The 22,608-nt window shown below is 43.4% G+C and overlaps 1 long non-coding RNA gene across 4 annotated transcripts in view; it reads right to left on the bottom strand.

Annotated features, from left to right (window-relative positions):
- Positions 1-22,608, bottom strand: part of LOC125963356 (uncharacterized) — a 302,661-nt gene that overhangs the window by 131,974 nt on the left and 148,079 nt on the right. The window lies entirely within an intron of this gene.

Below are 22,608 nucleotides of genomic sequence, written 5' to 3' on the forward strand. Positions count from 1 at the left end.
ATTCTAGGGCACTTCCACTTATGGTCCTATAGCTTAGGGAAATTAAAATCAAAAAGACACAGCCACCCCAAAGTTTGGGATGGCTCTGTTTACAAGAACCTCGTTTATGGTACAAGTTCAATATCACAGAAAGTGAAAAATGGATAAAGAAGTTGTGGTACTTACATACAATGCAATATCACACAGCAATGAAATCTATGTCATCAGGCCTGTAGCAGAAAATGACTGGGTTCTGGTATGATGATTCTAACTGAAATAAGTCACACAGAAAAAGAAACATCATAAGATATCACTAATACACGGAATATAAACTTGGCTACACAGGAACTGGATTACAAAACAAAACAGGGTCTCAAATTTAGAAAACCAACTTATGCTTGCTTAAGGGGAAAGGTGAGTTGGGGTGCTGCATAAAACCAGAGATTGAAATGAGCACAGATAAAGTTCCTTAAGCCAAATATGTAATAGACAAGGGCTACTCCTTGCTCAACGAAATGGACTCAAAACCCCATATTAAACGCCTGATAATGTCCCTAACTAGTAAGTATCTTAAAACCTATGGATTGCTATGTCTCCGAAAGAGAATAAAGCATGTGTACAGGGGCATAAACGCAGCAGTGATAGGATTGGAGAGGTTCGGTGAGCAAATAAAGACCCTTTGAAGTCATATTGCATGGTACCCATTCCACGGGTCTCAACTCTCCAGGTTTAAGGGATTCTTCCTTCAGCTAAAACATGCATGTGGAACACAGAGTGTGATCAACCGTGTGATCGGGAGACGTGTTCTAATATGTCTCAGTTCTCATCCCCTGGTACTCGGGTGCAACATTGCAGACGCTTTACTAACATTTTCCCGACTTGGAGAGACAGTGCCTTTAACCTCCTGTTTGGCCCAGTTTGCAATTTCTGCGGAAGATGAACAGGAATAGGGAGAACCAATGAGAGACTAGCTGGAGGTGTCTGGACGGGCAAATTTAACTCTCATTTCCCACCAGGAAGAGGAATTAACCAAAGGCTCAGCGTGCCGTGCCAGAACCAAATTAGGGCCCGAAGCAATCGTGCGGTGTTGCGGCCAGCTCACAAGAAAGCGAGTTGAAGAAAGGAGTTCAGGGGCACTGTAATTCACAAACCTGCAGAGTTATAAATGACAGCTATCGTCCAAAAATCTACTGAAGTAAGGGTGCCAAGAGGACTTGAAAGCGGGGCAGAATTGCAGGAAACCGATTTCAGGAGGTAGACTTGATTTGCATTTAAAGCATAGGAAAAGAGGCAGAACGTCGACAATGATGCACTTGCCAGAAAGGGCATATGCGTTTTTTCCTGAATATATTCAGGAAAAAACGCATATGCCCTTTTTGGCCAACCAAGCAAGCTTGCAAAGGAAATCTGCACTACAATGAAGTCTCACTTCCCCCCAGTCAAAATGGCCATCTGAAAAAAGTGTAAAATCCAGAAAGGCAGGACAGGCCATGGAGAACTGGGAGCCTTGTTATGCTGATGGGCGGGATGTAAATTGCCAACAGCCACTCAGGAGAAGTGTATGGTGTTTCCTGGAACATTTAAAACGAAGCGACCGAGCCTAGGGCACTTCCACTTATAGTCCTATAGCTTAGGGAAATTAAAATCAAAGAGACACAGCCACCCCAAAGTTTGGGACGGCTCTGTTTACAAGAAACTCTTTTACGGTACAAGTTCAATATCGCAGAAAGTGAAAAATGGATAAAGAAGTTGTGGTACTTACATACAATGCAATATCACTCAGCAATGAAATCTATGTCATCATGCCCATAGCAGCATAATGAGTGGATTCAGGTATGATGATTCTAACTGAAATAAGTCACAGAGAAAAAGAAACATCATAAGATATCCCTAATACACGGAATGTAAACTTGGCTACACAGGAACTGGATTACAAAAGAGAAGAGGGTCTCAATTGTAGAAAACCAACTTATGCTTGCTTAAGGGGAAAGGTGAGTTGGAGTGCTGCATAAAACCAGAGATAGAAATGAGCACAGATAAAGTTCCTTAAGCCAAATATGTAATAGACAAGAGCTACTCCTTGCTCAACGAAATGGACTCAACACCCCATATTAAACGCCTAAGAATGTACCTGACTAGTAAGTATCTTAAAACCTATGGATCGCTATGTCTCCGAAACAGAATCAAGCTTGTGTACAGGGGCATAAACGCAGCAGTGATAGGATTGGAGAGGTTCGGTGAGCAAATGAAGACCCTTTGAAGTCATATTGCATGGTACCCATTCCACGGGTCTCAACTCTCCAGGTTTAAGGGATTCTTCCTTCAGCTAAAGCATGCATGTGGAACCCAGAGTATGATCAACCATGTGATCGGGAGACGTGTTCAAATATGTCTCAGTTTTCGTCCCCTGGTACTCGGGTGCAACATTCCAGATGCTTTACTAACACTCTCCCGACTTGGAGAGTCAGTGCCTTTAACCTCTTGTTTAGCCCAGTTTGCAATTTCTGTGGAAGATGAACAGGAATAGGGAGAACCGATGAGAGACTAGCTGGAGCTGCCTGGACGGGCAAATTTAACTCTCATTTCCCACCAGGAAGAGGAATTAACCAAAGGCTCAGCGTGCCGTGCCGGAACCAGATTAGGGCCTGAAGCAATCCTGCGGTGTTGCGGCCAGCTCACAAGAAAGCGAGTTGAAGAAAGGAGCTCAGGGGCACTGTAATTCACATACCTGCAGAGTTATAAATGACAGCTCTCGTCCAAAAATATACTGAAGTAAGGCTGCTAAGAGGACTTGAAAGCGGGGCAGAATTGCAGGAAACCGATTTCAGGAGGTAGACTGGAATTGCATTTAAAGCATAGGAAAAGAGGCAGAACGTCCACAATGATGCACTTGGCCAAAAAGGGCGTATGCGTTTTTTCCTGAATATATTCAGGAAAAAACGCATACGCACTTTTTGCCAAACCAAGCAAGCTTGCAAAGGAAATCTGCACTACAATGAAATCTCACTTCCCCCCGGTCAAAAGGGCCATCTGAAAAAAGTGTAAAATCCAGAAAGGCAGGACAGGCCATGGAGAACTGGGAGCCTTGTTATGCTGATGGGCGGGATGTAAATTGCCAACAGCCACTTGGGAGAAGTGTATGGTGTTTCCTGAAACATCTAAAAAACAAAGCAACAGAGCCTAGGACACTTCCACTTATAGTCCTATAGCTTAGGGAAATTAAAATCAAAAAGACACAGCCACCCCAAAGTTTGGGACCTCTCTGTTTACAAGAACCTCATTTACGGTAGAAGTTCAATATCGCAGAAAGTGAAAAATGGATAAAGAAGTTGTGGTAGTTACGTACAATGCAATATCACTCAGCAATGAAATCTATGTCATCAGGCCCGTAGCAGCATAGACTGGATTCAGGTATGATGATTCTCACTGAAATAAGTCACACAGAAAAAGAAACATCATAAGATATCACTAATACACGGAATGTAAACTTGGCTACACAGGAACTGGATTACAAAACAGAAGAGGGTCTCAAATTTAGAAAAGCAACTTACGCTTGCTTAAGGGGAAAGGTGAGTTGGGGTGCTACATAAAACCAGAGATTGAAATGAGCACAGATAAATTTCCTTAAGCCAAATATGGAATAGACAAGAGCAACTCCTTGCTCAACGAAATGGACTCAACACCCCATATTAAACGCCTAAGAATGTACCTGACTAGTAAGTATCTTAAAACCTATGGATTGCTATGTCTCCAAAAGAGAATCAAGCGTGTGTACAGGGGCATAAACGCAGCAGTGATAGGATTGGAGAGGTTCGGTGAGCAAATGAAGACCCTTTGAAGTCATATTGCATGGTACCCATTCCACGGGTCTCAACTCTCCAGGTTTAAGGGATTCTTCCTTCAGCTAAAGCATGCATGTGGAACCCAGAGTATGATCAACCATGTGATCGGGAGACGGGTTCAAATATGTCTCAGTTCTTGTCCCCTGGTACTCAGGTGCAACATTCCACACGCTTTACTAAGACTCTCCCGACTTGGAGAGTCAGTGCCTTTAACCTCCTGTTTGGACCAGTTTGCAATTTCTGCGGAAGATGAACAGGGATAGGGAGGACCAATGAGAGACTAGCTGGAGGTGTCTGGACGGGCAAATTTAACTCTCATTTCCCACCAGGAAGAGGAATTAACCAAAGGCTCAGCGTGCCGTGCCGGAACCAGATTAGGGCCTGAAGCAATCCTGCGGTGTTGCGGCCAGCTCACAAGAAAGCGAGTTGAAGAAAGGAGCTCAGGGGCACTGTAATTCACAAACCTGCAGAGTTATAAATGACAGCTATCGTCCAAAAATATACTGAAGTAAGGCTGCCAAGAGGACTTGAAAGCTGAGCAGAATTGCAGGAAACCGATTTCAGGAGGTAGACTGGAATTGCATTTAAAGCATAGGAAAAGAGGCAGAACGTCGACAATGATTCACTTGCCCAAAAAGGGCGTATGCGTTTCTTCCTGAATATATTCAGGAAAAAACGCATACGCCCTTTTTGGCCAACCAAGCAAGCTTGCAAAGGAAATCTGCACTACAATGAAGTCTCACTTCCCCCCGGTCAAAAGGGCCATCTGAAAAAAGTGTAAAATCCAGAAAGGCAGGACAGGCCATGTAGAACTGGGAGCCTTGTTATGCTGATGGTCGGGATGTAAATTGCCAACAGCCACTTGGTAGAAGTGTATGGTGTTTCCTGAAACATCTAAAAAACAAAGCAACAGAGCCTAGGGCACTTCCACTTATAGTCCTATAGCTTAGGGAAATTAAAATCAAAAAGACACAGACACCCCAAAGTATGGGACGGCTCTGTTTATAAGAACCTCGTTTACAGTACAAGTTCAATATCGCAGAAAGTGAAAAATGGATAAAGAAGTTGTGGTAGTTACGTACAATGCAATATCACTCAGCAATGAAATCTATGTCATCAGGCCCGTAGCAGCATAGACTGGATTCAGGTATGATGATTCTCACTGAAATAAGTCACACAGAAAAAGAAACATCATAAGATATCACTAATACACGGAATGTAAACTTGGCTACACAGGAACTGGATTACAAAACAGAAGAGGGTCTCAAATTTAGAAAAGCAACTTACGCTTGCTTAAGGGGAAAGGTGAGTTGGGGTGCTACATAAAATCAGAGATTGAAATGAGCACAGATAAATTTCCTTAAGCCAAATATGGAATAGACAAGAGCAACTCCTTGCTCAACGAAATGGACTCAACACCCCATATTAAACGCCTAAGAATGTACCTGACTAGTAAGTATGTTAAAACCTATGGATTGCTATGTCTCCGAAAGAGAATCAAGCATGTGTGCAGGGGCATAAACGCAGCAGTGATAGGATTGGAGAGGTTCGGTGAGCAAATGAAGACCCTTTGAAGTCATATTGCATGGTACCCATTCCACGGGTCTCAACTCTCCAGGTTTAAGGGATTCTTCCTTCAGCTAAAGCATGCATGTGGAACCCAGAGTATGATCAACCATGTGATCGGGAGACGGGTTCAAATATGTCTCAGTTCTTGTCCCCTGGTACTCAGGTGCAACATTCCAGACGCTTAACTAACACTCTCCCGACTTGGAGAGTCAGTGCCTTTAACCTCCTGTTTGGACCAGTTTGCAATTTCTGCGGAAGATGAACAGGGATAGGGAGGACCAATGAGAGACTAGCTGGAGGTGTCTGGATGGGCAAATTTAACTCTCATTTCCCACCAGGAAGAGGAATTAACCAAAGGATCAGCGTGCCGTGCCGGAACCAGATTAGGGCCTGAAGCAATCCTGCGGTGTTGCGGCCAGCTCACAAGAAAGCGAGTTGAAGAAAGGAGCTCAGGGGCACTGTAATTCACAAACCTGCAGAGTTATAAATGACAGCTATCGTCCAAAAATATACTGAAGTAAGGCTGCCAAGAGGACTTGAAAGCTGAGCAGAATTGCAGGAAACCGATTTCAGGAGGTAGACTGGAATTGCATTTAAAGCATAGGAAAAGAGGCAGAACGTCGACAATGATTCACTTGCCCAAAAAGGGCGTATGCGTTTTTTCCTGAATATATTCAGGAAAAAACGCATACGCCCTTTTTGGCCAACCAAGCAAGCTTGCAAAGGAAATCTGCACTACAATGAAGTCTCACTTCCCCCCGGTCAAAAGGGCCATCTGAAAAAAGTGTAAAATCCAGAAAGGCAGGACAGGCCATGTAGAACTGGGAGCCTTGTTATGCTGATGGTCGGGATGTAAATTGCCAACAGCCACTTGGTAGAAGTGTATGGTGTTTCCTGAAACATCTAAAAAACAAAGCAACAGAGCCTAGGGCACTTCCACTTATAGTCCTATAGCTTAGGGAAATTAAAATCAAAAAGACACAGACACCTCAAAGTATGGGACGGCTCTGTTTATAAGAACCTCGTTTACAGTACAAGTTCAATATCGCAGAAAGTGAAAAATGGATAAAGAAGTTGTGGTAGTTACGTACAATGCAATATCACTCAGCAATGAAATCTATGTCATCAGGCCCGTAGCAGCATAGACTGGATTCAGGTATGATGATTCTCACTGAAATAAGTCACACAGAAAAAGAAACATCATAAGATATCACTAATACACGGAATGTAAACTTGGCTACACAGGCACTGAATTACAAAACAGAACAGGGTCTCCAATTTAGAAAACCAACTTATGCTTGCTTAAGGGGAAAGGTGAGTTGGGGTGCTGCATAAAACCAGAGATTGAAATGAGCACAGATAAATTTCCTTAAGCCAAATATGTAATAGACAAGAGCTACTCCTTGCTCAACGAAATGGACTCAAAACCCCATGTTAAACACCTTATAATGTACCTGACTTGTAAGTATCTTAAAACCTAAAGATTGCTATGTCTCTGAAAGAGAATCAAGCGTGAGTACAGGGGCATAAACGCAGCAGTGATAGGATTGGAGAGGTTCGGTGAGCAAATGAAGACCCTTTGAAGTCATATTGCATGGTACCCATTCCACGGGTCTCAACTCTCCAGGTTTAAGGGATTCTTCCTTCAGCTAAAACATGCATGTGGAACCCAGAGTATGATCAACCATGTGATCGGGAGACGTGTTCAAATATGTCTCAGTTCTCGTACCCTGGTACTCGGGTGCAACATTCCAAACGCTTTATTAACACTATCCCGAATTGGAGAGTCAGTGCCTTTAATCTCCTGTTTGGCCCAGTTTGCAATTTCTGCGGAAGATGAACAGGAATAGGGAGAACCAATGAGAGACTAGCTGGAGGTGTCTGGACGGGTAAATTTAACTCTCATTTCCCACCAGGAAGAGGAATTAACCAACGGCTCAGCATGCCGTGCCGGAACCAGATTAGGGCCTGAAGCAATCCTGCGGTGTTGCGGCCAGCTCACAAGAAAGCGAGTTGAAGATAGGAGCTCAGTGGCACTGTAATTCACAAACCTTCAGAGTTATAAATGACAGCTATCGTCCAAAAATATACTGAAGTAACGCTGCCAAGAGGACTTGAAAGCGGGGCAGAATTGCAGGAAACCGATTTCAGAAGGTAGACTGGAATTGCATTTAAAGCATAGGAAAAGAGGCGGAACGTCGAAAATGATGCACTTGGCCAAAAAGGGCGTATGCGTTTTTTCCTGAATATATTCAGGAAAAAACGCATACGCCCTTTTTGGCCAACCAAGCAAGCTTGCAAAGGAAATCTGCACTACATTGAAGTCTCACTTCCCCCCTGGTCAAAAGGACCATCTGAAAAAAGTGTAAAATCCAGAAAGGCAGGAAAGGCAATGGAGAACTGGGAGCCTTGCTATGCTGATGGGCGGGATGTAAATTGCCAACAGCCACTAGGGAGAAGTGTATGGTGTTTCCTGAAACATCTAAAAAACAAAGCAACAGAGTCTAGGGCATTTCCACTTATGGTCCTATAGCTTAGGGAAATTAAAATCAAAAAGACACAGCCACCCCAAAGTTTGGGATGGCTCTGTTTACAAGAACCTCGTTTATGGTACAAGTTCAATATCACAGAAAGTGAAAAATGGATAAAGAAGTTGTGGTACTTACATACAATGCAATATCACACAGCAATGAAATCTATGTCATCAGGCCTGTAGCAGAAAGTGACTGGGTTCTGGTATGATGATTCTAACTGAAATAAGTCACACAGAAAAAGAAACATCATAAGATATCACTAATACACGGAATATAAACTTGGCTACACAGGAACTGGATTACAAAACAAAACAGGGTCTCAAATTTAGAAAACCAACTTATGCTTGCTTAAGGGGAAAGGTGAGTTGGGGTGCTGCATAAAACCAGAGATTAAAATGAGCACAGATAAAGTTCCTTAAGCCAAATATGTAATAGACAAGGGCTACTCCTTGCTCAACGAAATGGACTCAAAACCCCATATTAAACGCCTGATAATGTCCCTAACTAGTAAGTATCTTAAAACCTATGGATTGCTATGTCTCCGAAAGAGAATAAAGCATGTGTACAGGGGCATAAACGCAGCAGTGATAGGATTGGAGAGGTTCGGTGAGCAAATAAAGACCCTTTGAAGTCATATTGCATGGTACCCATTCCACGGGTCTCAACTCTCCAGGTTTAAGGGATTCTTCCTTCAGCTAAAACATGCATGTGGAACACAGAGTGTGATCAACCGTGTGATCGGGAGACGTGTTCTAATATGTCTCAGTTCTCATCCCCTGGTACTCGGGTGCAACATTGCAGACGCTTTACTAATATTTTCCCGACTTGGAGAGACAGTGCCTTTAACCTCCTGTTTGGCCCAGTTTGCAATTTCTGCGGAAGATGAACAGGAATAGGGAGAACCAATGAGAGACTAGCTGGAGGTGTCTGGACGGGCAAATTTAACTCTCATTTCCCACCAGGAAGAGGAATTAACCAAAGGCTCAGCGTGCCGTGCCAGAACCAAATTAGGGCCCGAAGCAATCGTGCGGTGTTGCGGCCAGCTCACAAGAAAGCGAGTTGAAGAAAGGAGTTCAGGGGCACTGTAATTCACAAACCTGCAGAGTTATAAATGACAGCTATCGTCCAAAAATCTACTGAAGTAAGGGTGCCAAGAGGACTTGAAAGCGGGGCAGAATTGCAGGAAACCGATTTCAGGAGGTAGACTTGATTTGCATTTAAAGCATAGGAAAAGAGGCAGAATGTCGACAATGATGCACTTGCCAAAAAGGGCATATGCGTTTTTCCTGAATATATTCAGGAAAAAACGCATATGCCCTTTTTGGCCAACCAAGCAAGCTTGCAAAGGAAATCTGCACTACAATGAAGTCTCACTTCCCCCCAGTCAAAATGGCCATCTGAAAAAAGTGTAAAATCCAGAAAGGCAGGACAGGCCATGGAGAACTGGGAGCCTTGTTATGCTGATGGGCGGGATGTAAATTGCCAACAGCCACTCAGGAGAAGTGTATGGTGTTTCCTGGAACATTTAAAATGAAGCGACCGAGCCTAGGGCACTTCCACTTATAGTCCTATAGCTTAGGGAAATTAAAATCAAAGAGACACAGCCACCCCAAAGTTTGGGACGGCTCTGTTTACAAGAAACTCCTTTACGGGACAAGTTCAATATCGCAGAAAGTGAAAAATGGATAAAGAAGTTGTGGTAGTTACGTACAATGCAATATCACTCAGCAATGAAATCTATGTCATCAGGCCCGTAGCAGCATAGACTGGATTCAGGTATGATGATTCTCACTGAAATAAGTCACACAGAAAAAGAAACATCATAAGATATCACTAATACACGGAATGTAAACTTGGCTACACAGGCACTGAATTACAAAACAGAACAGGGTCTCCAATTTAGAAAACCAACTTATGCTTCCTTAAGGGGAAAGGTGAGTTGGGGTGCTGCATAAAACCAGAGATTGAAATGAGCACAAATAAAGTTCCTTAAGCCAAATATGTAATAGACAAGAGCTACTCCTTGCTCAACGAAATGGACTCAAAACCCCAAGTTAAACACCTTATAATGTACCTGACTTGTAAGTATCTTAAAACCTAAAGATTGCTATGTCTCTGAAAGAGAATCAAGCGTGAGTACAGGGGCATAAACGCAGCAGTGATAGGATTGGAGAGGTTCGGTGAGCAAATGAAGACCCTTTGAAGTCATATTGCATGGTACCCATTCCACGGGTCTCAACTCTCCAGGTTTAAGGGATTCTTCCTTCAGCTAAAACATGCATGTGGAACCCAGAGTATGATCAACCATGTGATCGGGAGACGTGTTCAAATATGTCTCAGTTCTCGTACCCTGGTACTCAGGTGCAACATTCCAAACGCTTTATTAACACTCTCCCGAATTGGAGAGTCAGTGCCTTTAATCTCCTGTTTGGCCCAGTTTGCAATTTCTGCGGAAGATGAACAGGAATAGGGAGAACCAATGAGAGACTAGCTGGAGGTGTCTGGACGGGTAAATTTAACTCTCATTTCCAACCAGGAAGAGGAATTAAGCAAAGGCTCAGTGTGCCGTGCCGGAACCAGATTAGGTCCTGAAGCAATCCTGCGGTGTTGCGGCCAGCTCACAAGAAAGAGAGTTGAAGAAAGGAGCTCAGGGGCACTGTAATTCACAAACCTGCAGAGTTATAAATGACAGCTCTCGTCCAAAAATATACTGAAGTAAGGCTGCCAAGAGGACTTGAAAGCGGGACAGAATTGCAGGAAACCGATTTCAGGAAGTAGACTGGAATTGCATTTAAAGCATAGGAAAAGAGGCAGAAGGTCGACAATGATGCACTTGGCCAAAAAGGGCGTATACGTTTTTTCCTGATTATATTCAGGAAAAAAACGCATACGCCCTTTTTGGCCAACCAAGCAAGCTTGCAAAGCAAATCTGCACTACAATGAAGTCTCACTTCCCCCCGATCAAAAGGGCCATCTGAAAAAAGTGTAAAATCCAGAAAGGCAGGACAGGCCATGGAGAACTGGGAGCCTTGCAAGCTGATGGGCAGGATATAAATTGCCAACAGCCAATCGGGAGAAGTGTATGGTGTTTCCTGAAACATCTAAAAGACAAAGCAACAGAGCCTAGGGCACTTCCACTTATGGTCCTATAGCTTAGGGAAATTAAAATCAAAAAGACACAGCCACCCCAAAGTTTGGGACGGCTGTGTTTACAAGAACCTCGTTTACGGTACAAGTTCAATATCGCAGAAAGTGAAAAATGGATAAAGAAGTTGTGGTACTTACGTACAATGCAATATCACTCAGCAATGAAATCTATGTCATCAGGCCCGTAGCAGCATAATGAGTGGATTCAGGTATGATGATTCTAACTGAAATAAGTCACACCGAAAAAGAAACATCATAAGATATCACTAATACACGGAATGTAAACTTGGCTACACAGAACTGGATTACAAAACAGAACAGGGTCTCAAATTTAGAAAACCAACTTATGCTTGCTTAAGGGGAAAGGTGAGTTGGGGTGCTGCAAAAAACCAGAGATTGAAATGAGCACAGATAAATTTCCTTAAGCGAAATATGTAATAGACAAGAGCTACTCCTTGCTCAACGAAATGGACTCAACACCCCATATTAAACGCCTAAGAATGTACCTGACTAGTAAGTATCTTAAAACCTATGGATTGCTATGTCTCCGAAACACAATCAAGCTTGTGTACAGGGGCATAAACGCAGCAGTGATAGGATTGGAGAGGTTCGGTGAGCAAATGAAGACCCTTTGAAGTCATATTGCATGGTACCCATTCCACGGGTCTCAACTCTCCAGGTTTAAGGGATTCTTCCTTCAGCTAAAACATGCATGTGGAACCCAGAGTATGATCAACCGTGTGATCGGGAGACGTGTTCAAATATGTCTCAGTTTTCGTCCCCTGGTACTCGGGTGCAACATTCCAGATGCTTTACTAACACTCTACCGACTTGGAGAGACAGTGCCTTTAACCTCTTGTTTAGCCCAGTTTGCAATTTCTGTGGAAGATGAACAGGAATAGGGAGAACCGATGAGAGACTAGCTGGAGCTGCCTGGACGGACAAATTTAACTCTCATTTCCCACCAGGAAGAGGAATTAACCAAAGGCTCAGCGTGCCGTGCCGGAACCAGATTAGGGCCTGAAGCAATCCTGCGGTGTTGCGGCCAGCTCACAAGAAAGCGAGTTGAAGAAAGGAGCTCAGGGGCACTGTAATTCACATACCTGCAGAGTTATAAATGACAGCTCTCGTCCAAAAATATACTGAAGTAAGGCTGCTAAGAGGACTTGAAAGCGGGGCAGAATTGCAGGAAACCGATTTCAGGAGGTAGACTGGAATTGCATTTAAAGCATAGGAAAAGAGGCAGAACGTCCACAATGATGCACTTGGCCAAAAAGGGCGTATGCGTTTTTTCCTGAATATATTCAGGAAAAAACGCATACGCACTTTTTGCCCAACCAAGCAAGCTTGCAAAGGAAATCTGCACTACAATGAAATCTCACTTCCCCCCGGTCAAAAGGGCCATCTGAAAAAAGTGTAAAATCCAGAAAGGCAGGACAGGTCATGGAGAACTGGGAGCCTTGTTATGCTGATGGGCGGGATGTAAATTGCCAACAGCCACTTGGGAGAAGTGTATGGTGTTTCCTGAAACATCTAAAAAACAAAGCAACAGAGCCTAGGGCACTTCCACTTATGGTCCTATAGCTTAGGGAAATTAAAATCCAAAAGACACAGCCACCCCAAAGTTTGGGACGGCTCTGTTTACAAGAACCTCGTTTACGTTACAAGTTCAATATCGCAGAAAGTGAAAACTTGATAAAGAAGTTGTGGTACTTAGGTACAATGCAATATCCCTCAGCAATGAAATCTATGTCATCAGGCCCATAGCAGCATAATGAGTGGATTCAGCTATGATGATTCTAACTGAAATAAGTCACACAGAAAAAGAAATATCATAAGATATCACTAATACACGGAATGTAAACTTGGCTACAAGGGAACTGGATTACAAAACAGAACAGGGTCTCAAATTTAGAAAATCAACTTATGCTTGCTAAAGGGGAAAGGTGAGTTGGGGTGCTGCATAAAACCAGAGATTGAAATGAACACAGATAAAGTTCCTTAAGCCAAATACGTAATAGACAAGAGCTACTCCTTGCTCAACGAAATGGACTCAACACCCCATATTAAACGCCTAAGAATGTACCTGACTAGTAAGTATCTTAAAACCTATGGATTGCTATGTCTCCGAAAGAGAATCAAGCGTGTGTACAGGGGCATAAATGCAGCAGTGATAGGATTGGAGAGGTTCGGTGAGCAAACGAAGACCCTTTGAAGTCATATTGCATGGTACCCATTCCACGGGTCTCAACTCTCCAGGTTTAAGGGATTCTTCCTTCAGCTAAAACATGCATGTGGAACCCAGAGTATGATCAACCGTGTGATCGGGAGACGTGTTCAAATATGTCTCAGTTCTCGTACCCTGGTACTCGGGTGCAACATTCCAAACGCTTTATTAACACTCTCCCGAATTGGAGAGTCAGTGCCTTTAATCTCCTGTTTGGCCCAGTTTGCAATTTCTGCGGAAGATGAACAGGAATAGGGAGAACCAATGAGAGACTAGCTGGAGGTGTCTGGACGGGTAAATTTAACTCTCATTTCCAACCAGGAAGAGGAATTAAGCAAAGGCTCAGTGTGCCGTGCCGGAACCAGATTAGGTCCTGAAGCAATCCTGCGGTGTTGCGGCCAGCTCACAAGAAAGAGAGTTGAAGAAAGGAGCTCAGGGGCACTGTAATTCACAAACCTGCAGAGTTATAAATGACAGCTATCGTCCAAAAATATACTGAAGTAAGGCTGCCAAGAGGACTTGAAAGCGGGACAGAATTGCAGGAAACCGATTTCAGGAAGTAGACTGGAATTGCATTTAAATCATAGGAAAAGAGGCAGAAGGTCGACAATGATGCACTTGGCCAAAAAGGGCATATACGTTTTTTCCTGATTATATTCAGGAAAAAAACGCATACGCCCTTTTTGGCCAACCAAGCAAGCTTGCAAAGCAAATCTGCACTACAATGAAGTCTCACTTCCCCCCGATCAAAAGGGCCATCTGAAAAAAGTGTAAAATCCAGAAAGGCAGGACAGGCCATGGAGAACTGGGAGCCTTGCAAGCTGATGGGCAGGATATAAATTGCCAACAGCCAATCGGGAGAAGTGTATGGTGTTTCCTGAAACATCTAAAAAACAAAGCAACAGAGCCTAGGGCACTTCCACTTATGGTCCTATAGCTTAGGGAAATTAAAATCCAAAAGACACAGCCACCCCAAAGTTTGGGACGGCTCTGTTTACAAGAACCTCGTTTACGGTACAAGTTCAATATCGCAGAAAGTGAAAACTTGATAAAGAAGTTGTGGTACTTAGGTACAATGCAATATCCCTCAGCAATGAAATCTATGTCATCAGGCCCATAGCAGCATAATGAGTGGATTCAGCTATGATGATTCTAACTGAAATAAGTCACACAGAAAAAGAAATATCATAAGATATCACTAATACACGGAATGTAAACTTGGCTACAAGGGAACTGGATTACAAAACAGAACAGGGTCTCAAATTTAGAAAATCAACTTATGCTTGCTAAAGGGGAAAGGTGAGTTGGGGTGCTGCATAAAACCAGAGATTGAAATGAACACAGATAAAGTTCCTTAAGCCAAATACGTAATAGACAAGAGCTACTCCTTGCTCAACGAAATGGACTCAACACCCCATATTAAACGCCTAAGAATGTACCTGACTAGTAAGTATCTTAAAACCTATGGATTGCTATGTCTCCGAAAGAGAATCAAGCGTGTGTACAGGGGCATAAATGCAGCAGTGATAGGATTGGAGAGGTTCGGTGAGCAAACGAAGACCCTTTGAAGTCATATTGCATGGTACCCATTCCACGGGTCTCAACTCTCCAGGTTTAAGGGATTCTTCCTTCAGCTAAAACATGCATGTGGAACCCAGAGTATGATCAACCATGTGATCGGGAGACGTGTTGATATATGTCTCAGTTCTCGTCCCCTGGTACTCGGGTGCAACATTCCAGATGCTTTACTAACACTCTCCCGACTTGGAGAGTCAGTGCCTTTAACCTCCTGTTTGGCCCAGTTTGCAAATTCCACGGAAGATGAACAGGAATAGGGAGAACCAATGAGAGACTAGCTGGAGGTGTCTGGACGGGAAAATTTAACTCTCATTTCCCACCAGGAAGAGGAATTAACCAAAGGCTCAGCGTGCCATGACGGAACCAGATTTGGGCCTGAAGCAATCCTGCGGTGTTGCGGCCAGCTCACAAGAAAGCGAGTTGAAGAAAGGAGCTCAGGGGCACTGTAATTCACAAACCTGCAGAGTTATAAATGACAGCTATCGTCCAAAAGTATACTGAAGTAAGGCTGCCAAGAGGACTTGAAAGCGGGGCAGAATTGCAGGAAACCGATTTCAGGAGGTAGACTGGAATTGCATTTAAAGCATAGGAAAAGAGGAAGAACGTCCACAATGATGCACTTGGCCAAAAATGGCATATGCGTTTTTTCCTGAATATATTCAGGAAAAAACGCATACGCACTTTTTGGCCAACCAAGCAAGCTTGCAAAGGAAATCTGCACTACAATGTAGTCTCACTTTCCCCCGGTCAAAAGGGCCATCTGAAAAAAGTGTAAAATCCAGAAAGGCAGCACAGGCCATGGAGACCTGGGAGCATTGTTATGCTGATGGGCGGGATGTAAATTGCCAACAGCCACTTGGGAGAAGTGTATGGTGTTTCCTGAAACATCTAAAAAACAAAGCAACAGAGCCTAGGACACTTCCACTTATAGTCCTATAGCTTAGGGAAATTAAAATCAAAAAGACACAGCCACCCCAAAGTTTGGGACCTCTCTGTTTACAAGAACCTCATTTACGGTAGAAGTTCAATATCGCAGAAAGTGAAAAATGGATAAAGAAGTTGTGGTAGTTACGTACAATGCAATATCACTCAGCAATGAAATCTATGTCATCAGGCCCGTAGCAGCATAGACTGGATTCAGGTATGATGATTCTCACTGAAATAAGTCACACAGAAAAAGAAACATCATAAGATATCACTAATACACGGAATGTAAACTTGGCTACACAGGAACTGGATTACAAAACAGAAGAGGGTCTCAAATTTAGAAAAGCAACTTACGCTTGCTTAAGGGGAAAGGTGAGTTGGGGTGCTACATAAAACCAGAGATTGAAATGAGCACAGATAAATTTCCTTAAGCCAAATATGGAATAGACAAGAGCAACTCCTTGCTCAACGAAATGGACCCAACACCCCATATTAAACGCCTAAGAATGTACCTGACTAGTAAGTATCTTAAAACCTATGGATTGCTATGTCTCCAAAAGAGAATCAAGCGTGTGTACAGGGGCATAAACGCAGCAGTGATAGGATTGGAGAGGTTCGGTGAGCAAATGAAGACCCTTTGAAGTCATATTGCATGGTACCCATTCCACGGGTCTCAACTCTCCAGGTTTAAGGGATTCTTCCTTCAGCTGAAGCATGCATGTGGAACCCAGAGTATGATCAACCATGTGATCGGGAGACGGGTTCAAATATGTCTCAGTTCTTGTCCCCTGGTACTCAGGTGCAACATTCCACACGCTTTACTAAGACTCTCCCGACTTGGAGAGTCAGTGCCTTTAACCTCCTGTTTGGACCAGTTTGCAATTTCTGCGGAAGATGAACAGGGATAGGGAGGACCAATGAGAGACTAGCTGGAGGTGTCTGGACGGGCAAATTTAACTCTCATTTCCCACCAGGAAGAGGAATTAACCAAAGGATCAGCGTGCCGTGCCGGAACCAGATTAGGGCCTGAAGCAATCCTGCGGTGTTGCGGCCAGCTCACAAGAAAGCGAGTTGAAGAAAGGAGCTCAGGGGCACTGTAATTCACAAACCTGCAGAGTTATAAATGACAGCTATCGTCCAAAAATATACTGAAGTAAGGCTGCCAAGAGGACTTGAAAGCTGAGCAGAATTGCAGGAAACCGATTTCAGGAGGTAGACTGGAATTGCATTTAAAGCATAGGAAAAGAGGCAGAACGTCGACAATGATTCACTTGCCCAAAAAGGGCGTATGCGTTTTTTCCTGAATATATTCAGGAAAAAACGCATACGCCCTTTTTGGCCAACCAAGCAAGCTTGCAAAGGAAATCTGCACTACAATGAAGTCTCACTTCCCCCCAGTCAAAAGGGCCATCTGAAAAATGTGTAAAATCCAGAAAGGCAGGACAGGCCATGTAGAACTGGGAGCCTTGTTATGCTGATGGTCGGGATGTAAATTGCCAACAGCCACTTGGTAGAAGTGTATGGTGTTTCCTGAAACATCTAAAAAACAAAGCAACAGAGCCTAGGGCACTTCCACTTATAGTCCTATAGCTTAGGGAAAATAAAATCAAAAAGACACAGACACCCCAAAGTATGGGACGGCTCTGTTTATAAGAACCTCGTTTACAGTACAAGTTCAATATCGCAGAAAGTGAAAAATGGATAAAGAAGTTGTGGTAGTTACGTACAATGCAATATCACACAGCAATGAAATCTATGTCATCAGGCCTGTAGCAGAAAATGACTGGGTTCTGGTATGATGATTCTAACTGAAATAAGTCACACAGAAAAAGAAACATCATAAGATATCACTAATACACGGAATATAAACTTGGCTACACAGGAACTGGATTACAAAACAAAACAGGGTCTCAAATTTAGAAAACCAACTTATGCTTGCTTAAGGGGAAAGGTGAGTTGGGGTGCTGCATAAAACCAGAGATTGAAATGAGCACAGATAAAGTTCCTTAAGCCAAATATGTAATAGACAAGGGCTACTCCTTGCTCAACGAAATGGACTCAAAACCCCATATTAAACGCCTGATAATGTCCCTAACTAGTAAGTATCTTAAAACCTATGGATTGCTATGTCTCCGAAAGAGAATAAAGCATGTGTACAGGGGCATAAACGCAGCAGTGATAGGATTGGAGAGGTTCGGTGAGCAAATAAAGACCCTTTGAAGTCATATTGCATGGTACCCATTCCACGGGTCTCAACTCTCCAGGTTTAAGGGATTCTTCCTTCAGCTAAAACATGCATGTGGAACACAGAGTGTGATCAACCGTGTGATCGGGAGACGTGTTCTAATATGTCTCAGTTCTCATCCCCTGGTACTCCGGTGCAACATTGCAGACGCTTTACTAACATTTTCCCGACTTGGAGAGACAGTGCCTTTAACCTCCTGTTTGGCCCAGTTTGCAATTTCTGCGGAAGATGAACAGGAATAGGGAGAACCAATGAGAGACTAGCTGGAGGTGTCTGGACGGGCAAATTTAACTCTTATTTCCCACCAGGAAGAGGAATTAACCAAAGGCTCAGCGTGCCGTGCCAGAACCAAATTAGGGCCCGAAGCAATCGTGCGGTGTTGCGGCCAGCTCACAAGAAAGCGAGTTGAAGAAAGGAGTTCAGGGGCACTGTAATTCACAAACCTGCAGAGTTATAAATGACAGCTATCGTCCAAAAATCTACTGAAGTAAGGGTGCCAAGAGGACTTGAAAGCGGGGCAGAATTGCAGGAAACCGATTTCAGGAGGTAGACTTGATTTGCATTTAAAGCATAGGAAAAGAGGCAGAACGTCGACAATGATGCACTTGCCAAAAAGGGCATATGCGTTTTTTCCTGAATATATTCAGGAAAAAACGCATATGCCCTTTTTGGCCAACCAAGCAAGCTTGCAAAGGAAATCTGCACTACAATGAAGACTCACTTCCCCCCAGTCAAAATGGCCATCTGAAAAAAGTGTAAAATCCAGAAAGGCAGGACAGGCCATGGAGAACTGGGAGCCTTGTTATGCTGATGGGCGGGAGGTAAATTGTCAACAGCCACTTAGGAGAAGTGTATGGTGTTTCCTGGAACATTTAAAACGAAGCGACCGAGCCTAGGGCACTTTCACTTATAGTCCTATAGCTTAGGGAAATTAAAATCAAAGAGACACAGCCACCCCAAAGTTTGGGACCTGTCTGTTTACAAGAACCTCATTTACGGTAGAAGTTCAATATCGCAGAAAGTGAAAAATGGATAAAGAAGTTGTGGTAGTTACGTACAATGCAATATCACTCAGCAATGAAATCTATGTCATCAGGCCCGTAGCAGCATAGACTGGATTCAGGTATGATGATTCTCACTGAAATAAGTCACACAGAAAAAGAAACATCATAAGATATCACTAATACACGGAATGTAAACTTGGCTACACAGGAACTGGATTACAAAACAGAAGAGGGTCTCAAATTTAGAAAAGCAACTTACGCTTGCTTAAGGGGAAAGGTGAGTTGGGGTGCTACATAAAACCAGAGATTGAAATGAGCACAGATAAATTTCCTTAAGCCAAATATGGAATAGACAAGAGCAACTCCTTGCTCAACGAAATGGACTCAACACCCCATATTAAACGCCTAAGAATGTACCTGACTAGTAAGTATCTTAAAACCTATGGATTGCTATGTCTCCAAAAGAGAATCAAGCGTGTGTACAGGGGCATAAACGCAGCAGTGATAGGATTGGAGAGGTTCGGTGAGCAAATGAAGACCCTTTGAAGTCATATTGCATGGTACCCATTCCACGGGTCTCAACTCTCCAGGTTTAAGGGATTCTTCCTTCAGCTAAAGCATGCATGTGGAACCCAGAGTATGATCAACCATGTGATCGGGAGACGGGTTCAAATATGTCTCAGTTCTTGTCCCCTGGTACTCAGGTGCAACATTCCACACGCTTTACTAAGACTCTCCCGACTTGGAGAGTCAGTGCCTTTAACCTCCTGTTTGGACCAGTTTGCAATTTCTGCGGAAGATGAACAGGGATAGGGAGGACCAATGAGAGACTAGCTGGAGGTGTCTGGACGGGCAAATTTAACTCTCATTTCCCACCAGGAAGAGGAATTAACCAAAGGATCAGCGTGCCGTGCCGGAACCAGATTAGGGCCTGAAGCAATCCTGCGGTGTTGCGGCCAGCTCACAAGAAAGCGAGTTGAAGAAAGGAGCTCATGGGCACTGTAATTCACAAACCTGCAGAGTTATAAATGACAGCTATCGTCCAAAAATATACTGAAGTAAGGCTGCCAAGAGGACTTGAAAGCTGAGCAGAATTGCAGGAAACCGATTTCAGGAGGTAGACTGGAATTGCATTTAAAGCATAGAAAAAGAGGCAGAACGTCGACAATGATTCACTTGCCCAAAAAGGGCGTATGCGTTTTTTCCTGAATATATTCAGGAAAAAACGCATACGCCCTTTTTGGCCAACCAAGCAAGCTTGCAAAGGAAATCTGCACTACAATGAAGTCTCACTTCCCCCCAGTCAAAAGGGCCATCTGAAAAAAGTGTAAAATCCAGAAAGGCAGGACAGGCCATGTAGAACTGGGAGCCTTGTTATGCTGATGGTCGGGATGTAAATTGCCAACAGCCACTTGGTAGAAGTGTATGGTGTTTCCTGAAACATCTAAAAAACAAAGCAACAGAGCCTAGGGCACTTCCACTTATAGTCCTATAGCTTAGGGAAATTAAAATCAAAAAGACACAGACACCCCAAAGTATGGGACGGCTCTGTTTATAAGAACCTCGTTTACAGTACAAGTTCAATATCGCAGAAAGTGAAAAATGGATAAAGAAGTTGTGGTAGTTACGTACAATGCAATATCACTCAGCAATGAAATCTATGTCATCAGGCCCGTAGCAGCATAGACTGGATTCAGGTATGATGATTCTCACTGAAATAAGTCACACAGAAAAAGAAACATCATAAGATATCACTAATACACGGAATGTAAACTTGGCTACACAGGCACTGAATTACAAAACAGAACAGGGTCTCCAATTTAGAAAACCAACTTATGCTTCCTTAAGGGGAAAGGTGAGTTGGGGTGCTGCATAAAACCAGAGATTGAAATGAGCACAAATAAAGTTCCTTAAGCCAAATATGTAATAGACAAGAGCTACTCCTTGCTCAACGAAATGGACTCAAAACCCCAAGTTAAACACCTTATAATGTACCTGACTTGTAAGTATCTTAAAACCTAAAGATTGCTATGTCTCTGAAAGAGAATCAAGCGTGAGTACAGGGGCATAAACGCAGCAGTGATAGGATTGGAGAGGTTCGGTGAGCAAATGAAGACCCTTTGAAGTCATATTGCATGGTACCCATTCCACGGGTCTCAACTCTCCAGGTTTAAGGGATTCTTCCTTCAGCTAAAACATGCATGTGGAACCCAGAGTATGATCAACCATGTGATCGGGAGACGTGTTCAAATATGTCTCAGTTCTCGTACCCTGGTACTCAGGTGCAACATTCCAAACGCTTTATTAACACTCTCCCGAATTGGAGAGTCAGTGCCTTTAATCTCCTGTTTGGCCCAGTTTGCAATTTCTGCGGAAGATGAACAGGAATAGGGAGAACCAATGAGAGACTAGCTGGAGGTGTCTGGACGGGTAAATTTAACTCTCATTTCCAACCAGGAAGAGGAATTAAGCAAAGGCTCAGTGTGCCGTGCCGGAACCAGATTAGGTCCTGAAGCAATCCTGCGGTGTTGCGGCCAGCTCACAAGAAAGAGAGTTGAAGAAAGGAGCTCAGGGGCACTGTAATTCACAAACCTGCAGAGTTATAAATGACAGCTCTCGTCCAAAAATATACTGAAGTAAGGCTGCCAAGAGGACTTGAAAGCGGGACAGAATTGCAGGAAACCGATTTCAGGAAGTAGACTGGAATTGCATTTAAAGCATAGGAAAAGAGGCAGAAGGTCGACAATGATGCACTTGGCCAAAAAGGGCGTATACGTTTTTTCCTGATTATATTCAGGAAAAAAACGCATACGCCCTTTTTGGCCAACCAAGCAAGCTTGCAAAGCAAATCTGCACTACAATGAAGTCTCACTTCCCCCCGATCAAAAGGGCCATCTGAAAAAAGTGTAAAATCCAGAAAGGCAGGACAGGCCATGGAGAACTGGGAGCCTTGCAAGCTGATGGGCAGGATATAAATTGCCAACAGCCAATCGGGAGAAGTGTATGGTGTTTCCTGAAACATCTAAAAGACAAAGCAACAGAGCCTAGGGCACTTCCACTTATGGTCCTATAGCTTAGGGAAATTAAAATCAAAAAGACACAGCCACCCCAAAGTTTGGGACGGCGGTGTTTACAAGAACCTCGTTTACGGTACAAGTTCAATATCGCAGAAAGTGAAAAATGGATAAAGAAGTTGTGGTACTTACGTACAATGCAATATCACTCAGCAATGAAATCTATGTCATCAGGCCCGTAGCAGCATAATGAGTGGATTCAGGTATGATGATTCTAACTGAAATAAGTCACACCGAAAAAGAAACATCATAAGATATCACTAATACACGGAATGTAAACTTGGCTACACAGAACTGGATTACAAAACAGAACAGGGTCTCAAATTTAGAAAACCAACTTATGCTTGCTTAAGGGGAAAGGTGAGTTGGGGTGCTGCAAAAAACCAGAGATTGAAATGAGCACAGATAAATTTCCTTAAGCGAAATATGTAATAGACAAGAGCTACTCCTTGCTCAACGAAATGGACTCAACACCCCATATT

Source organism: Orcinus orca, unplaced genomic scaffold, assembly GCF_937001465.1.
Source record: "Orcinus orca unplaced genomic scaffold, mOrcOrc1.1 scaffold_97, whole genome shotgun sequence".
Classification (NCBI taxonomy): Eukaryota; Metazoa; Chordata; class Mammalia; order Artiodactyla; family Delphinidae; genus Orcinus; species Orcinus orca.